The sequence below is a fragment of the Spinacia oleracea genome, chromosome 4 (genome assembly GCF_020520425.1).
Source record: "Spinacia oleracea cultivar Varoflay chromosome 4, BTI_SOV_V1, whole genome shotgun sequence".
Taxonomy (NCBI): domain Eukaryota; kingdom Viridiplantae; phylum Streptophyta; class Magnoliopsida; order Caryophyllales; family Amaranthaceae; genus Spinacia; species Spinacia oleracea.
In genome coordinates this window covers 34,589,372-34,607,997 of record NC_079490.1, presented here as the reverse complement: position 1 = coordinate 34,607,997, position 18,626 = coordinate 34,589,372, and positions in this window count along the sequence as shown.

The window sequence follows — 18,626 nt, the reverse complement described above, 5'->3', positions numbered from 1 at the left end:
TTTTCTATCCTATTTGGGCCATACTAGTCACTTCATAACCTGCAAAACAGTACATATACAATATATACCATTCACCCATTCATTATCATGAATGGCCCACATAGCTGGTTAGTAAAACACGTTATGCATCACATAAATATTTGCAACAATTAATCAAGGGCACCAATAATCTACCAATTATTCAGTCCTTATTAATTCTAATCAAGTTGTTTAACCTTAAAGGATTTGTAGACCTAATCAAGAGTTTATGACTAAAATTGCTCCCACTTAAACCAATAAATTCATATGCTTTACTAATTTTAAACATAAAAATGTATTTATAGTCTAACCGGAAACATACAAATTTAATTAAAATTTAAAGCTCATATAAATTTATAATTGAATCCACTTATTTAATTTATTTTCAGTCGAATTTAAATTAATTCAAGGTTTTTAATTTTAGTAAAATAATTAGAATAAATTAAAATTTATAATAATTAAAATATTCAAAATTAAAATCCAAGAAAACAATTTAAATTATTAATTTTAAAATTAATTAAAATTACTCGAACTGAAAATCTCAAATTAAAATTTAAAACGCGACAATCGTAACACGACGAGCACTTGGGCTTGCGCCCAAGCCCCTACGAGTGCACGAGGCTTAGCACCCCTCGACTGTTCGTGTAGCAATACGCAAGCAGGCCACACGCAACGCAGCAGTGCAGGCCACGCTGCGCGCGCCCGCTCGCTCGCCGCGCCTGCTTGCCTCGCGTCTGCTTGCTTGCTGGGCGTGGCAGCGCGCGCTGTGGCGCAGCACGCTCGCTGCCCACACGCGTCTGCCCGAAGGCTTGCGCCTTGGCCCTTCGCCCTTGCCCACTCACCCATATGCGCACAGCACTCGACACAGGGCAGCGTGCTGCCTTGTGCTCGTGTGCCATGGCTCTTGCTCGTTGCATCGTACCGCATGGGCGACGAGCTCCCTTGCTCGTCGTCGCATGCCCGCACTATACAACACCCCTTAAGGGTAACACATAGCGTCCATTGCTTTGTGCGTGCAAGTTTTATGAGCGAATTGCATAAAAATTAAAACTTTTATTTCCAAAATTAATGACAAATTAATAAATCATATTAATTTCATAATTTTAGGGAGAAAAATCGAAAATTTATTAATCAATTAATTTCCGATTAACATGGATTCAAATCTAGGTTATAAAAATTAAAAATTTAACATAAATTAACAATTTTATGGTGGATTTTAATCATTGGTACCTAATTAAATTATTAATTAATCATGAAAATCAAATCAATTCTAAATTATTCGAATTTCAACAAATTAATCATAATTACAAATTAGGTTGTATAATTAACAAGTCTAGGCATTCATAATTGTTAAACATATACAGTAGGTCAATCAAAAACTCAAGATTTATCAACAAGAATCGCAAATACTTAATTTAACATCTTAAATTTACAAACTTTTGCGTTCGAAAAACTAAAACCTCCGAAAAGTCATAGTTAGGCTTCGAATTTGGGAATTCTGGGTTCGGCCGAAAAATTATATTTTTGTCAAAATTTTATAATGCCTTTTACATGCGGAATTGACACAAAAATCACTCGATTTGGATGAGTAACGAAGAAACTGCCGAAAAACTGCGTACATATAATTAAATAAACGCAATTTGCAATTAATTACGAAAATTAATCACCCCTTTAATTCTTTGCAAATTTGTAAAATTTAACCATGTTCATGCAATTTAGATTATGAAAATAATAAGAGGCTCGTGATACCACTGTTAGGTTATGATACATATGAATAAACATAAATCATGCGGAAAAACTATAATGCCAGGAAACATATTATTTACACATAATCATTTAGCATAATTCAGATGCATACACTTTGTAGCGTGCCCTCCCTAGCTGCGCCCGAACCGAACAAGAACAAGTCTTTAGGACTCCAAGTGTCGTCCCTCCGTAGATAGTCCACAGCACGTCCGGATCCGCCTTAAGATTGACGAACTAGAATCGCCCTTAAGGTTCTTAGATTTTCGGCTATTTGGGTGCAAGAGTTTGGCTGATTTTTGCTTAAAATCTTACCTTGAATACTTCAATAATCGTCTGTTAAATATGTGACCCTAGGCCTATATTTATAGAGTTTATGGAAAGGAATTGGAATCCTACTAGGATTCTAATTAGCTTAATTAGAATTATATTAAAACTCTTATTAACTATTTTATCCTATTAGGATTAGGAATTTAATCTTTGAACAAACCCTTTAAGATTTAGGATTTGTATCGGACACAAACACCCACGAGCACGACCCTCGCGAGCGCTCAGCCCACGCAAGCCTTGCGGCTCACGCGAGCAGCGCAGCTCGCAGCCCACTCGTGCGCGCGCCTTGGCCTGCTGGGCCTGGCCTTGCGCTGGGCCTGGCGTGGCCTTGGCTGCCTTGTGTTGCGCGCAGGCTTGCTGGACGCGGGCCTGGCTTTGTGTTGGGCCTTCGTACGTCGCGCTTCCGATTAATTTCCCGATGCTAATTCGTACGTCGCGCTTCCGATTAATTTCCCGATTCCGGAATTCATTTCCGATACGAACAATATTTAACATTTTCGATTCCGGAATTAATTTCCGTTTCGAACAAATATTTAATATTTCCGTTTCCGAAATTATTTTCCGATTCCGGTAGTATTTCCGATTCAGAAAATATTTCCATTTCCGGCAATATTTCCGATTCCGGCAATATTTCCATTTCCATTAATATTTTCCGATACGTACCATGTTTCCGTTTCCGGCAACATCTACGACTTGGATAATATTTATATTTCCAATACGATCCATATTTCCGTTTCCGGTAATATCATCTTCATTTCTTGCTTACGACGATCTCAGCTCCCACTGAAACCAAGATCCGTCGATTCCGAATATCCATAGATGGAGTATTTAATGCCATTAAATACTTGATCCGTTTACGTACTATTTGTGTGACCCTACGGGTTCAGTCAAGAGTAAGCTGTGGATTAATGTAATTAATTCCACTTGAACTGAAGCGGCCTTTAGCTAGGCATTCAGCTCACTTGATCTCACTGAATTGTTAACTTGTTAATTAATACTGAACCGCATTTATTAGACTTAATATTATATGCATACTTGGACCAAGGGCACTATTTCCTTCAGTTCTTACTTCGGTAATAACTCAAATAATGGAAGCTATGCTACACTAATGCCCTACAAGTGGGAAATGAAGCATGGCAATGCTACATTAGTTGTAGGGTCATATGGTTTGTTTTAAGTCATTTCAAGGCTGGAACTTAATGGCTATTTTGTTCCACAATCAGCATACCTAAATTTCTGTTTTCAAACACAGAAAGACTCACATTCAGAAGAACAAAAACAATGTCTGTTTGTTTATTTGAATGAAATGGTCATTTACGGGTTGAGTCAATATGCTTGATTAAAACAAACAACTCTTTAACAATAAAAACTTTACTAGGTTCAAATCAAACCCTTGATTTGAGTTCCACTAATCTTTGGCATTGTTGCTTAGACCATATCAACAAGTTAACATTCATAAGCTCTATTTTGATGGACTTTTGAAAGTTGATTGATTTCTTTATCAATTAAAGACAAGCTAGTCTTACTTGTTGAAAGTAACAAAAGAACTATTGTTAGAACGCCTAGACGATAGAGTTCAAAGCTAAAGAAAGAGATTTTATGACTTTATTATTTCACCTAGATTTGAGTGAACATTGGTTTATTTACTCAAAGTGATATAAGTTTGAATCTGTTTGGCTAGTTCAAAGATTCAGAAGTATAAAATCCCCTTGGCAAGAAATCATAAAGATCTAGGTTATATCATATTGTTGGTTACTTATACCAAGAATGATCATCAATGATTGTGTGTTGTAATTTCACGATCTAGCTCCATAAGATATGGCATATCTAAGTTGGAATGATCGAAGTCAATTAGTACTTGATTTGATCAATGATGAATCATAAAGACTTTTCCTATAATTTCTAAAACAAAATGCTCAACTACCACCAAACTAAACCAAATTCGTCAAAGCTATTGAAAAGTAATTTCAGAATATCTTTTCATAATATATCTAAAGAGTTCCTAAACTCAGTGGGAGCTTAGTGTTTGTCATACGACAAACTAAGGCCCAAGTATAGATATATGTTTCATTATGATTTATTCAAATGAGACACAAGGGTATTGTTTCTACCACGAATTTTTGAGAACATAATGTTTGTTTGCTCGAAATAATGTCCTTTTGGAGATTCGTTTCCAAAATGACAAGTGGGAGAAAATAGACCTCGAAAGTATTCGAGGCGAACAACAAACATTAAAGGACATTCCGGAGGATTTTCGAAGTTCTTTAGAAAATCCGAATACGTATTCTTTAAGGACTTTAGAAGTGGCTTCAAAGAATAGACATCTCTTAGAAGACTTTACAAGTGCTTCAAGGAGAACAGTATATTCAAAGGACTCTCAAAGTGCCTGTTGATATTCTATTGTTTGATGTTCTATACCCAAGTAGGCATAGAGTTCAAGTCACTGAAACTATGAGATTCTTCTATTAGATAGTGAAGAAACCTACAACTTGCAGTCAAACTATTATCACGTAGATTAATGAGTTTGTGACTTGTAAGAAAGCTATGACGAAACCCAGATTCCCTAAAATGGTTAGAGGCCATATATAGTCTCAAATTTTTTAGTTGGTTAAAGACCATAAAACATAACCAATGTTTTGATGACAAAATTGAAATTTTGTTGATTTGCAAGAATAGATTTTACATCTATTGGTTGCAAATTTGTTTTAAGGATAAAAACCATCAAACATAGAATTGTGTTCACACACAAACCTAGATTAGTTGCTAAAGGTTACAAGCAAATTCATGGCATGGATTGTGTTGAAACCTCATGCATAATCATAATGCTCAAGTCTATAAATCAAGCAATGATTGTATATTGGTACATATGGCAATTGGATGACAAAACGTATTCCTCAAGCAAATGTTGGAATAAACTATGTGCATGGTATGTCATAGGATTTGTGGATCCAAATAAATGCTTGAAAAGGAAAGCTAGCTTATGAAATCTAAGTACAGATTTAAGCAAGCAAGTGGGAATTAGAACTGTATTTTAGTGAAGCTAATAAGTATTTTAGTTTCATAAAATGTACATGATTCTTATATATATATAAGAAGTTTAGTGAGAGTACATAAAACTTAATTGGTCCTATGTGTATCACACACATATCTTTCTATTGTGAAATAACTTTCAAATGCTAATGACTTAGATTTGAAATTTGTACATACTGGGTACATACTGGGTACAATGATGGACCATGGCAAAACTTAGTACATACTGGGTATTAAGATCTATTTACAAAGATCTTATAATATTGTTTTGGATTAAGTAATGGCATTTACTAAATCAAACACGAAAAACTCCATTGGAGACATTCGACCCATATGAATAAATCTAAGTAAATGATGTTTGAACTATGTATAAGCATTTACTAAGTTAAACATCAAAGGATCTAAGAGAGATTCTTAACCTATATTATATGTCAAAGAATTTAGCTGGATTTAGTATCTACTGAAACTGGATGAGCTAAAGTTACATGAATAGAATTCAATTGGGAATTATTCTGCAAACGAATTTATCATGTATGATATAATATGAGGATCGCCAAAAACGTATCTTATGGCTTTAGGCATGACGAAGATATACCAATCTCTATTGATCTAAGTAAAGATCAACTAGATTGAAATCAAGAAAAACTTATGGTACTTGAAAAGGTACATAAGATTAGTTCTTGATTCAAGGAAATAAAGATATGCTAAATATTGATGCTACACGCATAAACACTGGCAAAGGATAAAGCAAGACCCTTTGGAGTTAACCATTGGCAAGAACGAGCTATAGAGCATCGTGTTTTGAACTGGCAACATGGATTGAAGACCATGAGTTGTTGCATGGGAAATTAAAATAATAATTTCTATGTTCTAAGATGTAGTTGGAAAGTCTTCCACATATCTATGAACTGCTTGGATAGGTAAATCCAAACAAAGCATCACTAGCAACCTATACAGTTGAAGTAAAAGTAATTATTGCCTAAGAAGCAATAAAACAGGGTTGTTTAAAGTTCTTCACTGAACTTGGGTAGATCACCTATCTGCTGTCTTGATGGTTCTTCATTGAAAAATGCGTAGAACCACTCTTGAAGCAAGAAAAACGTCTGCTAACTTGATGGCTCTTCATTGAGAAATGCGTAGAACCACTATTGTAGTAAGAAAGACTAGATCACATAATAAACAAACTCAAAAGATCTTATCATCATATCTCGAATATTATTCGATGAAAAGGATATTAAGATTGGCAAAGCATGATAACTAAACCTATGCAACAAGTGAAAAGCAACACTCACATTGTAGCACTGGAAATCAAGCATAGCTTTGAATTCCATGAACTGTTTTAAAGATGGGTTTGAGGCCCATGGATGTAAAACATTAGGGTTGAACATTTATCATATATGAAATGTATTTCCATATTCCATTTAATCTTGGTTTAGTATTAAATGATGAGTCTCTTCAATTTGACGTAATATTCAAGATAGACTGTCAAGACCAGTCCTGTGACTAAGAAATGTCTATCACGTGAACTTGAATGTCAAAAGTTGAAAATGGTCCCTGGTCGGAGTTTTCTATAAAGATGGACGAATAGAAAACGTTAGACGACTAGAATGCAAGATGACTAGTAGTTCTGTTTCATGAACTATGTAGACATGGCAATGTCGTAATCATTTGCATAGATACTTACTTTGGGAAGACTAGTATCGGACAGACCTATGAAACTTTACTGTAAGAGATGAAAATCTGTCATAAGTAAATTTCATTAACATTATGAGACACTAAATCCTTAATACCTGAGTGATTTGAGATTACTTGTTTGAGAACTGGTTACTTTGACGTTGACCAACCGTCGCACAGTAAAAGGAGGCTATAAAGGCAACGCTCAGGTAATCACCTATCAAACGAAGTCTAATCTCAAGATCGCAAGATTGGGATTGTCCTCCCATAAATCGGGATGAGATGCTGAAAGTTGTACAAGGCCACTCGGAGAGCTAGAAACTGTAAAATGCATGGTCGTGCTTAGATAAATCATAGGCTATGATTATCTGTTTATTTGATCAGTTGAACTCTGAAACCGAGAAACACCTCTGGACGTAATAAGGATGACAACTCTTACCTTATGTTCAAGAGCAAGCATCAAGCGACAAAGGAATTGGGAAATGCACACTTGTCCCTAAGGACAAGTGGGAGACTGAAGGAAATAATGCCCTTGGTCCAAGTATGCATTTAATGTTAAGTCTAATAAATGCGGTTCAGTATTAGTTAACAAGTTAATAATTCAGTGAGATCAAGTGAGCTGAATGCCTAGCTAGAGGTCGCTTCAGTTCAAGTGGAATTAATGATACTAATCCACAGCTTACTTTTGACTGGACCCGTAGGGTCACACAAACAGTACGTAAACGGATCAAGTATTTAATGGCATTAAATACTCCATCTTTGGATATTCATAATCGACGGATCTTGGTTTCAGTGGGAGCTGAGATCGTCAAAGGCAAGCAAATGAATGCTCCGGAAACGATGATATTGCCGGAAACGGAAATATGGATCGTATCGGAAATATAAATATTATCCAAGTCGTAGATGTTTCCGGAAACGGAAACATGGTACGTATCGGAAAATATTATCGGAAATGGAATATTGCCGGAATCGGAAATATTGCCGGAAACGGAAATATTGTCAGAATCGGAAATATTATCGAAATCGGAAAATAATTCCGGAAACGGAAATATTAAATATTTGTTCGTATCGGAAATGAATTTCGGAATCAGGAATTTAATCGGAAGCGTATCGTACGAATTAGCATCGAACGAGGCCTGCCAGACGAAGGCCCACCACGAAGCCGGGCCATCGCCCACCAAGCCAAAGCGCAACAAACACACGCCAAGCCTCGACCAGGCCGAGCGCGAAGCCAAGGCCCAGCCAAGGCTTGGGCGCGCATGCGGAGCAAAGGGGTTGCGACAAGTTGGGCCTTGCGCTCGGCGTGGGCCGTAAGGCCTGCGTGTGGGCGTGCGCTGCTTGTGCGCCACTCGTGTGTGTGTTACTCGAATCCTAAAGCTTCCAGGATTCGTCATATGATTAAATCTAATCCTAATAGATAAAGTTTATTTAAATAGAGTCCTAGCAGGATTCTAATTAAATAAATTTGTATTCTAATAGGATTATAATTCCTTTTCCATAATACTATAAATAGGTGCCTGGGGTCACAGAATTATACATACAATTGAAGTATTCAAAGGTAAGATTTTGAAGCAAAAATCAGCCAAACACTTGCAACCTATTTAGCCGAAATTCTTAGAACCTTAAGGGAGATTCTAGTTGGTCAAGCTTAAGGCGGATCCGGACGTGATGTGGACTATCTACGGAGGGACGACACTTGGAATCCTAAAGACTTGTTCTTGTTCGGTTCAGGCGCAGCTAGGGCGGGCACGCTACAAAGTGTATGCACCTAAATTATGCTAAATGATTATGTGTAAATAATATGTTTCCTGGCATTAAGGTTTTCCGCATGATTTATGTTTTGTCATATGTATCATAACCTAACAATTTATAGTGTAGGAAATAAGGAATTTGATTCTTGCTAGGAATAGAATTACCAACCCCATTTGGATTGAAATTCTTATTCACTTAAAATTGCAACATTAATTAAACTCTTAATTATTTGAATTCTAGTAAGACTAGGAATACTTAATCCAAGGTTACTTGGGAATTAAGCAATCAGATATTTCTTGGAGCCCAAGACGAACCAACCCAACGAAGCCATAAGGGCCACGCTGGTGCGCGTGCTTCCTAGGCCCACTGCACTACGGCCCACGCCTAGGAAGGCCTTGTACACGCTGCTCACAGGCTGGGCGCAGCCCATGCGATGCTGCCTTGCCGCAGCCTTGGCGCGGCCTATGAGCTGATGCCTTGCTTGCAGTTTGGCGCGACCCATGAGGCTGCTGCCTTGCTTGTAGCTTGGCGCGGCCCATGGCTGCTGCCTTGCTCGCAGGGCGCGGCCCATGGTTGCTGCCTTGCTCTTCGAGCGATGGGCCGGCTCGCTTCCCAGCTTGTCGCTCGTCGAGTTTCCGATTCGTTTTCCGATTCCGAAATTCATTTCCGTTTCTAACAAATATTTATGTTTCCGTTAATATTTCCGATTCCGGAAATAATTTCCTTTTCCGAAAATATTTCCGATCCCGGTAATATTTCCGTTTCCGACAACATTTCTGATTCCGGGAATATTTCTATTTCCGATAATATTTTCCGATACGAACCATGTTTCCGTTTCCGGCAACATCTACGACTTGGATAATATTTATATTTCTCTCATGAACCATATTTCCGTTTTCGGCAATATCATCATTTCCGAAGTATTATTTATTTTGCCTTTGGAGGATTTTAGCTCCCACTGGAATCGAGATCCGTCGTTTCCGAATGTTCATAAATGGAGTACTTAATGAATAATATATTCACTTAAATACTTGATCCATTTACGTACTATGTGTGTGACCCTACGGGTTCAGTCAAGAGTAAGTTGTGGATTAATATTATTAATTCCACTTGAACTGAAGCGGCCTCTAGCTAGGCATTCAGTTCACTTGATCTCACTGAATTATTAACTTGTTAATTAATACTGAACCTCATTTATTAGACTTAGAATTAAATCCATACTTGGACCAATGGAATTATTTCCTTCAGTCTCCAACTTGTCCTTATGGACAAGTGTGCATTTCCTAATTTCTTTGCAACTTGATGCCTGCTCATGAACATAAGGTAAGAGTAGTCATCCTTATTATGTCCAGAGGTATTTCTCGTTTTCAGAGTTCAACTAATCAAATAAACAGATAATCATAGCCTATGATTCATCTGAGCACGTCCATGCATTTTTCAGTTTCTAGCTCTCCGAGTGGCCTTGTACAAGTTTCAGCATCTCATCCCGATTTATGGGAGGACAATCCCAATCTTGTGATCTTAAGGTTAGACTTCGTTTGATAAGTGATTACCTGAGCGTTGCTGTTATAGTCTCCTTTTACTGTGCGACGCTTGACAACGTCAAAGTAACCAGTTCTCAAACAAGTAATCTCAAATCACTCAGGTATTGAGGATTAGTGTCTAATAATGTAATGAAATTTACTTATGACAGATTTTCATCTCTTACAGTAAAGTTTCATAGGTCTGTCCGATACTAATCTTTTCAAGTAAGTATCTATGCAAATGATTGCAACATCGCCATGTCCACATAGTTCAAGAAACAGAACTACTAGTCATCTTGGATTCTAGTCGTCTAGCGTTTTCTATGCGTCCACCTTTATAGAAAACTTCCGACCAGGGACCATTTTCAACTTTTGACATTCAAGTTCACTTGATAGACGTTTCTTAGTCACATGACTGGTCCTGAAAGTCTATCTTGAATATATCGTCAAATTGAAAGGACTCATGATTTAATAAACCACAAAATTAAATGGAAAAATGAATTATATTCATTTATATGAATGGTTAACCAAAACTTTTTACAAAGTATTAAACTTTAAAACTTTAAACATTCATTTAGGACATCAATTCCATTCTCGAACATGCTTGATTCCCATAGCTGCAGTCTGCGAGTTGTGCTTCGCTTGCGGCAGAGGTTTAGTTAATGGATCTGAGATGTTTTCATCAGTTCCAATCTTGCTTATCCCGACTTCTTTCCTTTCAACGAACTCTCGTAGAAGATGAAATCTACGAAGTACATGCTTGACTCTCTGGTGGTGTCTCGGCTACTTTGCCTGTGCAATAGCTCCATTATTGTCACAATATAGAGTTATTGGACCTTTAATGGAGGGGACTACACCAAGTTCACCTATGAACTTCCTTAGCCAAATATCTTACTTTGCTGCTTCATGTGCAGCAATGTACTCCGCTTCAGTTGTAAAATCCGCAATGGTGATCTATTTAGCACTTTTCCACCTTATTGCACCTCCGTTGAGGCAGAAGACAAACCCAGAATGTGACCTAAAATCATCTTTGTCGGTTTGGAAACTTGAGTCCGTATAGCCTTTAACAATTAATTCATCATCTCCACCATAGACCAGGATATCATCTTTGTGCCTTTTCAGGTACTTCAGAATATTCTTGGCAGCAGTCTAATGCGCCTCTCTTGGGTCTGACTGGTATCTGCTCGTAGCACTGAGTGCGTACGCAACATCTGGGCGTGTACATATCATAACATACATTATTGAACCAATCAATGATGCATATGGAATCCCACTCATTCGTCTACGCTCATCCAGTGTTTTTGGGCACTGAGTCTTGCTTAGAGTCATTCCTTGAGACATGGGTAGGTAGCCTCGCTTTGAATCAGCCATATTGAACCTTTCAAGCACCTTATTGATATAAGTGCTTTGACAAGTCCCATCATCTTTTTAGATCTATCTCTGTAGATCTTGATGCCCAGTATGTACTGTGCTTCTCCTAGATCCTTCATCGAAAAACATTTCCCTAGCAAAGTCTTGACATAGTTCAAAATAGGAATATCATTTCCGATAAGTAATATGTCATTGACATATAATACTACAAAAGCAGTTTTTCTCCACTGAGCTTCTTGTATACACAAGATTCGTCTGCGTTCTTGACGAAGCCAAAGTCACTGACTGCTTCATCAAAACGTATATTCCAGATCCTTGATGCTTGCTTCAATCCATAAATGGATTTCTTAAGCTTGCATACCTTTTTAGCATTCTTTGGATCTTCAAAACCCTCAGGTTGTGTCATAAACACAGTTTCTGTCAAAACGCCGTTTAAGAAAGCGGTTTTGACATCCATCTTCCATATTTCGTAATCGTAATATGCAGCGATTGCTAACATTATCCGAATAGACTTTAGCATTGCAACTGGTGAAAAGATTTCATCGTAATCCACACCGTGGACTTGCTTGTAACCTTTTGCAACCAATCTAGCTTTGAAAACTTCTAGTTTCCCATCCTTGTGTTTTTTCAGTTTGAAAACCCATTTGCTTCCTATGGCTTGGTAGCCATCAGGCAAATCGACCAAATCCTAAACTTGGTTTTCAGACATGGAGTCTAATTCATATTGCATGGCTTCTTGCCATTGCTTGGAGTTAGGGCTCTTCATAGCTTGTTTGTAAGTCGTTGGTTCATCGCTTTCTAGCAATAAAACTTCATGGCTCTCGTTCGTCAAAATACCTAAGTACCTTTCCGGTTGAGACCTATATCTCGGCGATCTACGCGGGGTTACATTTCTAGTTGGTTTTTGATTCTCACCAGATACTTCTAAAGATCTCTGAGTTTCAACCTGAATGTCATCTTGAGCATTCTCTAGAGTTTGTTGTTCGACTCGAATTTCTTCGAGGTCTACTTTTCTCCCACTTGTCATTTTGGAAATGTGATCTCTTCCCAAAAATATACCATCTCGAGCAACGAACACTTTGTTCTCAGATGTATTGTAGAAGTAATACCCCTTTGTTTCCTTTGGGTAGCCCACAAGGATACATTTGTCAGATTTTGGTTGAAGTTTGTCTGAAATTAATCGTTTGACGTATACTTCACAACCCCAAATCTTAAGAAAAGATACATTTGGAGGATTTCCAAACCATAACTCATATAGAGTCTTTTCAACAGCTTTAAACGGAGCTCTATTTAGTGTGAGTGCAACTGTGTTTAGTGCATGTCCCCAAAATTCTATCGGAAGTTCAGCCTGACTCATCATTGATCGAACCATGTCTAACAAGGTCCCGTTCCTCCGTTCTGACACACCATTGCATTGAGGTGTTCCCGGAGGAGTCAATTCTGATAGAATTCCATATTCTTTCAGATGGTCATCAAATTCATAGCTCAGATATTCACCGCCTCTATCAGACCGCAGTGCCATAATCTTCTTGCCTAATTGATTCTCTACTTCACTCTGAAATTCCTTGAATTTGTCAAAGGATTCAGACTTATACTTCATTAGTTAGACATAACCATATCTACTGAAGTCATCAATGAAATTGATAAAGTAGCTGAAACCACCTCTCGCATTTGTACTCATTGGTCCACATACATCTGTATGGATTAAACCCAATAGATCAGTTGCTCTTTCTCCAACTTTAGAGAAAGGTTTCTTTGTCATTTTTCCAAGTAAGCATGATTCTCATTTACCATAATCCTCTAAGTCAAATGGTTCTAGAATTCCTTCATTTTGAAGTTTTTCTATGCGCTGCATGTTAATATGGCCTAATCGACAATGCCACAAGTAGGTGAGATCTGAATCATTCTTTTTGGCCCTTTTGGTATTTATGTTATAAACTTGTTTGTCGTGATCTAGCACATAAAGTCCATTGACTAATTTAGCAGATCTATAAAAAAATCTCTTTAAAATAAAACGAGCAACTATTGTCTTTTATTAAAAAGCTAAATCCCTTAGCATCTAAGCAAGAAACAGAAATGATGTTTTTAGTAAGACTTGGAACATGGAAACATCTTCCAGTTCCAAAACTAGCCCAAAGGGAAACGACAAATAATAAGTTCCTACACCTAATGCAGCAATCCTTGCTCCATTTCCCACTCGTAGGTTGACTTTACCTTTGCTTAACCTTCTACTTCTTCTTAGTCCCTGTGGATTGGAACATAAGTGTGAGCCACAACCTGTATCTAATACCCAAGAAGTTGAATTAGCAAGTATACAGTCTATAACGAAAATACCTGAAGATGGAACGACAGTCCCGTTATTCTGATCTTCCTTAAGCTTCAAGCAATCTCTCTTCCAATGCCCCTTCTTCTTACAGTAGAAGCATTCAGACTCAGAAGTGGGTTGGCTCACCTTCTTCTTTTCAAACTTGGTGCCGCCAATTTTGTTAGTTGGGCTGGCCTTCTTGCCACCTTTCTTAGCATTCCTCTTCTTGCCACCTTTCTTGAACTTTCCCCCACGCACCATAAGCACATCTTTCTTATCACTTTTGAGCGTCTTTTCAGCGGTCTTCAACATAACGTGAAGCTCAGTGAGCATTTTTTCCAGACTATTCATGATGTAGTTCAGCTTGAACTGATCATACCCGCTATGAAGAGAATGGAGGATGGTGTCTACAACCATTTCTTGAGATAACTGATGATCCAGCCGACTCATATTCTACATTTATCCAATCATCTTGAGAACATGTGGACTTACGGGTTCGCCCTTCTTGAGCTTGGTGTCAAGAACTTGCCTATGAGTCTCGAATCTTTCGAATCGAGCCAGATCTTGAAACATGTTCTTTAACTCACTGATGATTGTGAAAGCATCTAAGTTGATGAACGTTTTCTGTAGATCTGCACTCATGATTGCAAGCATTAGACATTTTACATCCTTGTTGACATCAATCCAAGGATCGAGGGTTGCCTGAGTGACCCCTTCGCCCGCGGCTTCGGGCATCGCCTCTTCCAGGACATACTCCTTTTCTTCCTGCATAAGAACTATTTGCAAGTGCCTTTGCCAGTCAAGGAAGTTTTTCCCGCTCAACTTCTCCTTTTCGAGAATTGATCGGATGTTGAATGAATTGTTGTTTTCCATAATTAAAACTATAATTGAAAAGAATAAACAAATAAATAACCATTCATATTTTCTCTTAACAAACTTAAATTCTAGCATACATGCATAATTCAATATTTATTAAGCATTTGATTCGAGTTTTTGTGTTCCGACAGGTGTGAATAAAATGAATCCAAGATCCTTAAATCATTGAAGAATTAATCACGTTATGTATTTAGACTCAATTATAAAATATTTTAGGTAAGCAAATCCTTTGCTAATAGTCTAGAAACTACTCTTGGTTGATAGGTACGTCTAAGAACTTATTAGGTAAACCTATCCCGTTTGCCACGACATAAAAGGACTCCTTACTTATATCGTTGAGTTTCACCAAAACTAACATGTACTCACAATTATTTGTGTACCTTACCCCTTTAGAATCAACAAGTAACACCTCGCTATGGCGGAAAACTATTACTTAGATTGATGTAAAGGTTATCCAAGTAAGCGATATTTTGGAGTGGCACCTTTTAACTCAATTTTTAAAGTTTGGAACTTAAGGTTCTTACTATGTTGGTTAGATTTTAAGTGAACTAAAATCCTTAATCATGCAAAATAATCAAGCCATAATCTCATGCATTATTAAGACATATTTAAAGCAATAAATAACTTAAAGCCTGCATAAGATATAAATGTGATCTAGTATGGCCCGACTTCATCTTGAAGCTTCAACTTCAAACTCCGTCTTGAAAACGGATTGGAAACTCCGTCTTGAATTTCACCATGGGAGGCGCCATTTTCTTTAAATAGGATATGCTATAATTAAAACTAATTACAACTATTTGATGGTATGCAGACTATATTTAAATAAAAAGTTTGGTGCATTAGACCAATTTTACATTCAAATTAATGGTACGCATTCCATATTTACTATTATATTTGGGCCATACTAGTCACTTTCCCTAACCTGCAAAACAGTACATTTACAATATACCATTCATCCATTCATTTATCAATGAATGGCCCACATAACAAGTTAGTAGAAAAATCATGCATCACATAAACATTTGCAGCAACTAATCAAAGGTTCCAACAATCTATAAATTATTCAACCTTATTAGTTCTAATCGAGTTGTTTTAACCTTAAAGGAATGTAGACCTAATCAAGAGTTTAATGACTAAAAGTTCCCACTAAAACCAAGAATTTACATGCTTTACAAATTTTAAACTAAAATTGTATTTCCTAGTCCAACCGGAAACATACAAATTTAATTAAAATTTAAAGCTCATATAAAATAATTTTAAATCCCTTAATATTATTTTCAGTTGATTAAAATTAATTAATTATAATTTTATCAAGGTTTTAATTTTATTAAAATAATTAGTATAAAATAATTTATAATAATTAAATTAATCAAAATTTTCCGAGAAAAAATTAAATTACGAAATTAAATTAATTAAAACCTTTCAACCGAAAATTAAACGAACGACCCAACGTGCCAAGGCAAGGCCGTAGGTGGAAGCCCACGCCTTGCCCAAGCAAGCCACACCGCAGCGCCCATGGGTCGCGTGCACAAGTGCGGCGCCCATGGCCTGCTTTGTTGATGGCCGAGTGATGCATCACAGCAAGCAACACAACAGCCCATGTTGTGCTTGCTGTTGTGCGCTGGGCAGGGGACTTGCCGCGGCGCGCGAGCTCCCTTGCTCGTTGTGCTGTTGGCCTGCCTCTTGCCTTGCGCTTGACGCATTGTCGCCTTGCTCGATCACCCGCACAGCACACACCGCACAGGCCCGTACCCGCGCGCGCATGCTCGTGCTTGCTCGCTGCATCATATCACATGGGCAACGATCTCCCTTGCTTGTCGTCGCATGCCCGCACTACGCAACACCCCTTAAGGGTAACACTTAGCTTCCATTGTTTCGTGCGTGCAAGATTTGTGACCGATTTATAAAAATTAATAACTTTTATATTTAAATTTAATGACAAATTCATAATCCATATTAATTTCACTAAATTTAGGCGAAAATTTGAAAATTTATTAATCAAATTAATTTCCGATTACATATATTCTTAGGGATTAAAATCTAGGTCATAAAATTTTAAAACTTTTCAATTTTAACAAATTTTATGGTGGTTTTTAATCATAGGATCCTAATTAAATTATCAATTAATTATGAAATTCAAAACCAATTCTAAATTATTTGAAATTCAACAAATTAATTACAATTACAAATTAGGTTGTATAATTAACAAAATTAGACCTTAAAATTGTTAAACTTATACAGTAGGTCAATCATAGATTCAAGATTTACATACAAGATTCGCAAATATTTAATTTAACATCATAAAAATTACAAATTTTACATTTGAAAAACTAAAACCTCCGAAAAGTCATAGTTAGGCTTCGAATTTGGGAATTCTGGGTTCGGCATCAAATCTTTGATTTTTGTCAAAATTTTAAAACGTCGTTTACATGCGAAATTCACTATAAAAAACATAAGATTGCGACCATTATTGACAAAACTGCCCAAACATCCTGCGAACATATAATCAAATAGTCGCACGAATTTATAATTAATTACATCCACGAAATCAATCACCCCTTTAATTTATTGCAAATTTATAAAATTTAATCAATGTTAACTATAATTGATTATGGAATTATTTAGAGGCTCGTGATACCACTGTTAGGTTATGAATAATACAACAATATAATTCATGCGGAAAAACCATAAAGCCAGAATTCAAATTAATTGCCACACAGTTAATTAGCATAATTTAGGTGACATACAATGTGATGCGTGCCTTCCATGCTGCTCCCGAACCGAACAAGAACAAGTCTTTAGATCTCCAAATGTTGCCCTTCCGTAGAAAGTCCACAGCACGTTCGGATCCGCCTTAGGTTCAACCAACTAGGTTTTTACTTAAGGTTTTTTGTATTTGGGTAGGCTTGTATTATGTTCTCCCTTGAACACAATGGAAATAAAGAATATGTTTTCAATTCAATTGATGTGTATAATTGTGAGGGCCTAGCCTCATATTTATAGTGTAGGAAATAAGGAATTTGAGTCTTGCTAGGAATAGAACTACCAACCCTATTAGGATTGAAATTCTTATTCACTTAGAATTGCAACATTAATTAAACTCTTAATTATTTGAATTCTAGTAAGACTAGGAATACTTAATCCAAGGTTACTTGGGAATTAAGCAATCGGATATTTCTTGGAGCCCAAGACGAACCAACCCAACGCAGCCACAAGGGCCACGCTGGTGCGCGTGCTGCCTCGGCCCAGTGCACTACGGCCCACGCCTCGGCAGGCCTTGCACACGCTGCTCGCAGGCTGGGCGCAGCACATGCGCTGCTGCCTTGCCGCAGGCTTAGCGCGGCCCAGGAGCTACTGCCTTTCTTGCAGCTTGGCGCGGCCCATGAGGCTGTTGCCTTGCTTGTAGCTTGGCGCGACCCATGGCTACTGCCTTGCTCGTCTAGCGATGGGCCGGCTCGCTTGCCGGCTTGTCGCTCGTCGAGCTTCAGATTCGTTTTCCGATTCCGGAATTCATTTCCGTTTCGAACAAATATTTACGTTTCCGTTAATATTTCCGATTCCGGAAATAATTTCCTTTTCCGACAATATTTCCGATTCTGGTAATATTTCCGTGTCCGGCAATATTTCCGATTCCGGCAATATTTCTATTTCCGATAATATTTTCCCATACGAACCACGTTTCCGTTTACGGCAACATCTACAACTTGGATAATATTTATATTTCCGTCATGAACCATATTTCCGTTTCCGGCAACATCATCATTTCTGAAGTATTCTTTATTTTGCCTTTTGACAATTTCAGCTCCCTCTGGAACCGAGATCTGTCGTTTCCTAATGTTCATAAATGGAGTACTTAATGAATAATATATTCACTTAAATACTTGATCCGTTCACGTACTATTTGTGTGACCCTACGGGTTCAGTCAAGAGTAAGTTATGGATTAATATTATTAATTCCACTTGAACTGAAGCGGCCTCTAGCTAGACATTTAGTTCACTTGATC